This window comes from Diuraphis noxia, unplaced genomic scaffold (genome assembly GCF_037042655.1).
Source record: "Diuraphis noxia isolate RWA-SAM2 unplaced genomic scaffold, SU_Dnox_SAM2 contig0021, whole genome shotgun sequence".
Lineage (NCBI taxonomy): Eukaryota > Metazoa > Arthropoda > Insecta > Hemiptera > Aphididae > Diuraphis > Diuraphis noxia.
The window spans coordinates 15,001-20,000 of NW_028301731.1; the positions used below are offsets into that span (position 1 = coordinate 15,001).

The window sequence follows — 5,000 nt, forward strand, 5'->3', positions numbered from 1 at the left end:
CGGCGGGTAGTCCCGCCTGATCTGAGGTCGGAACAAGTGTGTGGTACGTGTGGTGGTGGTAACTGGTGCGCGGGTCCGCGCTCCGTCCGCGCGGCGACGGTCCGCGTCCGCTTCTCGGTTGCCGGAGAGGTGGCGTCTCGAGGACGACTCTCAGCCGACCCGGCCGCGCTCTCGCGCGGCGGGCGGACGGGGACGTGCCGTTCGACGGCGCGAGAACCCGTGACTGTTTGCCGTCACAACTTGGGCGGACGACCGGGGGCAGCCGCGAGCGGTAGCCCGCGTTTTCCCCGGTCGAGCCGCCAAACTCGCGCGGGCGCGGCGTGCGGCCGACGGGCGCGCGGGCGCCGGTCCCCGTGAGGACCGGACGCGGCGCGCGCGCTCCGCCGGACGCCTGCCGTGCCGGCGCATCGGTCTGGCCGAGTATCCGGTATACGACCCTCAGACAGGCGTGGCCCGGGACCCGCGGGTCACCGAGGCCGCAATGTGCGTTCGACTGGTCGATGTTCGTATAACCTGCGGATTACACGACGACGCGCAGATAGCTGCGGTCTTCATCGATCCACGAGCCAAGTGATCCGCCGTTCGGGGTCGGGTGTTTGTTTTTTTTTTTTCGTTTACACAATCGTCTTCCGACGACGGTAACCATCTTTCGGTCGACTCTCGGTCGGGGGTCGCGGCGCGCGGGCGGTCGGCGGACGACAACCGTGCGCGGTTGTCGCGCGCGAGCGCACGCGGCCACGGGGTCGGATTAGGCGCGCGCGAGACCGGCAAGCGAGTCGCCGGCGCCGCGGGCCCGTCTCTAATGATCCTTCCGCAGGTTCACCTACGGAAACCTTGTTACGACTTTTACTTCCTCTAAACGGCCGAGTTCGGTCATCTTCCCGGTCGCGCGACGACCCAGCCCCCGAGGGGGCCGAATAACGCGCGTCCAGTCCGAAGACCTCACTGCGGTCGTTCAATCGGTAGTAGCGACGGGCGGTGTGTACAAAGGGCAGGGACGTAATCAACGCGAGCTGATGACTCGCGCTTACTGGGAATTCCTCGTTCACGTGGAAAAATTGCAAGCCACGATCCCTAAGCACGAAGGAGGTTCAGCGGGTTACCCGGAAGCCTGTCGGCCCAGGAATGTTAACACACGCTGATTCCTTCAGTGTAGCGCGCGTGCGGCCCAGAACATCTAAGGGCATCACAGACCTGTTATCGCTCAGTCTCGTGCGGCTATTTTCGTCCGCCGCCTGTCCCTCTAAGAAGAGTTTAAGCTCCTGGGAGCCGGCGGTAGCCCTAGTAACGTATCGTGATCCGCCGGCGACGGCCGCGAACGCGGCGCGCTTCACCGCGGAGCCCAGCGCACGACTGACGCACGGCGACCGGAGGTTGCCCCCCGACCCCCGCACGCCCGCCGCACGCCGGGACGCGGATGGCGCGGCCGCGCCCGACGACCGCCGTGGACGACGGGCGAACGCGTTCGGGGATACCGGGCCGAGCCGACGGGAACGCGAACGCAGACGGCCGAAACCGCCGGCGCCGCGCCCACGCCGACCCGGGTTTACCCGCCTAGTTAGCAGGACAGAGTCTCGTTCGTTATCGGAATTAACCAGACAGATCGCTCCACCAACTAAGAACGGCCATGCACCACCACCCACCGAATCAAGAAAGAGCTCTCAATCTGTCAATCTTTCCGGTGTCCGGGCCTGGTGAGGTTTCCCGTGTTGAGTCAAATTAAGCCGCAGGCTCCACTCCTGGTGGTGCCCTTCCGTCAATTCCTTTAAGTTTCAACTTTGCAATCATACTTCCCCCGGAACCGAAAAGCTTCGGTTTCCCGGAAGCTGCCCGCCGGGTCGTTAATGAAACGCCGGCGGATCGCTAGCTGGCATCGTTTACAGTTAGAACTAGGGCGGTATCTGATCGCCTTCGAACCTCTAACTTTCGTTCTTGATCATACGAGAACGTACTTGGCAAATGCTTTCGCGTCAGTTCGTCTCGAGACGATCCAAGAATTTCACCTCTAACGTCTCGGTACGAATGCCCCCGCCCGTCTCTGTTGATCATTACCTCCGGTCCCGAAAACCGGCCCGGCGGGACGCGCGGGCGACTGGCGCCCGCGGCCCGGCGGCCCGCGCACGGAAACGCCCCGGAAGGCGGTTTCGCGCGCCCGCGAAGGGCGGAGATGCGCGGGACCGAGGTCTTGTTCCATTATTCCATGCGACCAGTATTCAGGGCCTTTTGACGAGACGGCCGTGAAGCCGCCCCGCCAGATTTGAGCCTGCTTTGAGCACTCTAATTTGTTCAAAGTAAACGTGTCGGCCCGCCGACGGCACTCGGTGAAGAGCACCGCGCAGCAAGATTGGAGTAGGCGGCCGCCGTCGTCGAACCCCGACGGCCGCGCGACGCGTGGCCGCGCGGCGCGCCGGGAGCACGAGACACGTGTCCGCCTGCCGACAATACGTCCGGCCGACGTGCCGGTAACTAACACCCCGAGACGGCTGACGAGCGCGACGGCGACCGCGCCGACGGGACACGTGGTCCCGCGGCACGGCCGGCCGCGACACGCCGGACCGCCAGGGTGGTCCGGCACCGCCCAGACACAGATCCGACTACGAGCTTTTTAACCGCAACAACTTTAATATACGCTATTGGAGCTGGAATTACCGCGGCTGCTGGCACCAGACTTGCCCTCCAATTGATCCTCGTTTAAAGGTTTTAAAGTGTTCTCATTCCGATTACGGGGCCTCGGATGAGTCCCGTATCGTTATTTTTCGTCACTACCTCCCCGTTCCGGGAGTGGGTAATTTGCGCGCCTGCTGCCTTCCTTGGATGTGGTAGCCGTTTCTCAGGCTCCCTCTCCGGAATCGAACCCTGATTCCCCGTTACCCGTTACCACCACGGTAGGCATGGAACCTACCGTCGACAGTTGATAAGGCAGACATTTGAAAGATGCGTCGCCGGTACGGAGACCGTGCGATCAGCTCGAAGTTATTCAGAGTCACCAGGTCTTTGCGCGGGCCGCGATCGGGACGCGCACGAAGCGCGCCGCGACGGGCCGGTTTTGATCTAATAAAAGCGTTCCTCCCGCGCGCGACGCCCGAGAGCGCCGCGACGGTCGGAACTCTGTCGGCATGTATTAGCTCTAGAATTACCACAGTTATCCAAGTAACTTGGGTACGATCTAAGGAACCACAACTGATTTAATGAGCCTTTCGCGGTTTCACCTTAATGCGGCTTGCACTGAGACATGCATGGCTTAATCTTTGAGACAAGCATATGACTACTGGCAGGATCAACCAGGGATCTCGGGTTTACTGCTACCGCGCCCCGCGACCGCCACGCGCGTGGCGGCCTGGGACGCGTGCGTCCGAGCGCCGGTCCGACGCCCCGCGGAAGGGGGCGGCGAGCCGACGCCGAGGGCGATCGCGTGGCCGGGACCGCTGTGGGTCACGGCCGCGCGACCGACCGCGGTTCAACAACAACAAAATGTGTGTGTGGTGTGGTCGGCACACGGAGTGCGACACGTTGACGAGACGGACCGGGTGACGGTCGACCGCCGGGTTCGGGTGACGGTGTGTGCACGGGTCCCCGGCGAGCGTACCGAGACCGGCTCTCGCCCGATTCGTAACGGCCCCCAGCCGAGATCGAGGGGGAAGCCGGGACGCGACGCGAAGTCCGCCGTCCCGTGGCTTCGCCCCGGCGACCGCCGGGCGCGGCGACGATGGCCGGCCGCGGCGGGAATGTTCTGGCGTCGAGTGTTCGTGACACGCGGAACGGTAACGGGAGTCGTCATCGGTGTGGATTGGCGCGCGCCGCGCAAACACCGGCTGGTGGACGCGCGGCGCCGGTTGAGTTTCGCCACTCGGATTGCGAGATGGGTCGGCGGCCGAAACGCGGACGCGTGTCACCTTCCGCCGGCTCTCACCGGACCGGCCACTCAACCGACGGTGTCCCGCGTACGTGGACGACCGTCAGTTGGCGGCGACCGGTGGGCGCCGCGAGGTGTACGCGCCGTCTTCGGCGTCGCCCGTGGCTTTGCTGTTGTGGTGTTCGTGATCGGCGGCCGGCCGTCGACTGCAACGCCGACGACCGAACCGCTCACAAATTTACAAAATCCCGGGTTTTTCCACCTTAATGGCGTAGCGTCGTTCGTGTAACAGTGGACGCGCGCCCGTGGACTACCGCAATCCGCGCCCGTATCGGATCCCCCCGCCCGAACACTAATACCCCCGCCACAATCGCATTTCGCCTAACGTTGTTACAAGTCGTCGACCACCGTACGCACGCCGCTTGGCGGCACGGCACGAAAAAAAGTGGCGGGACGCAAATCTAGCCGGCCGACCACCTACGACACCGACCACCGGGCGCGCGGATTGGGACAGTGATAATACATTTCGTCTAACCGACCACCCGTAATGGCGTAGCGTCGCTCGTGCAACAGTGGACGCGCGCCCGTCAACTACCGCAATCGGCGCGCGTATCGGTTCCCCCCACCCGAACACTAATACCCCCGCCGCAATCGCACAATCGAAAAATATTTAAAAATCGCATCACGTCCGTCGGACCTACTATTCCTGATAGTATTCGGTGCGCCCGACGAGATCACCTCTTTGGTTCGTCCACCGAACACCGACCGATAACGAGTTATTGGGTTTGGAAAAAATCGCGATCCAAAAACTCCGGTTTCGAAACCCCGTGCAACGTCGACGTCCGGGCAGCCCGCATGCGACCTACCCCGGCTCGACGGACCACCGTGGACGGTCGACTGGAAAATAAAACGTGTTCATCGTAAACGACGTTAGGACGCGCGTAACAGTGCTACGTAATTTTTTTTCACCCGACCACCCGACATGAACAAATCTTCTCCCGTCCCACCGACCGCGGTCTACCCGGGCCACCCGAGCGCATTTCGTCTAACCGACCACCCGTGACGTTGTTACAAGTCGTCGACCACCGTACGCACGCCGCTTGGCGGCACGGCACGAAAAAAAATGGCGGGACGCAAATCTAGCCGG

General features: G+C 63.0%; 3 non-coding genes across 3 annotated transcripts in view; all 3 read right to left on the bottom strand.

Moving 5' to 3' along the window:
- Positions 1 to 30, bottom strand: part of LOC149053915 (large subunit ribosomal RNA) — a 4,199-nt gene extending 4,169 nt beyond the window's left edge. Inside the window, exon 1 of the ribosomal RNA XR_016192447.1 lies at positions 1 to 30. This exon is cut by the window's left edge and continues 4,169 nt beyond it. This is a non-coding gene — a ribosomal RNA (large subunit ribosomal RNA).
- Positions 31 to 432: 402 nt separating this feature from the next.
- LOC149053916 (5.8S ribosomal RNA) lies at positions 433 to 590 on the bottom strand. Its single transcript, XR_016192450.1, has one exon. It is a non-coding gene; the product is annotated as a 5.8S ribosomal RNA (ribosomal RNA).
- Positions 591 to 800: 210 nt separating this feature from the next.
- Positions 801 to 3,288, bottom strand: LOC149053917 (small subunit ribosomal RNA). Its single transcript, XR_016192443.1, has one exon. It is a non-coding gene; the product is annotated as a small subunit ribosomal RNA (ribosomal RNA).
- Positions 3,289 to 5,000: the final 1,712 nt, after the last annotated feature.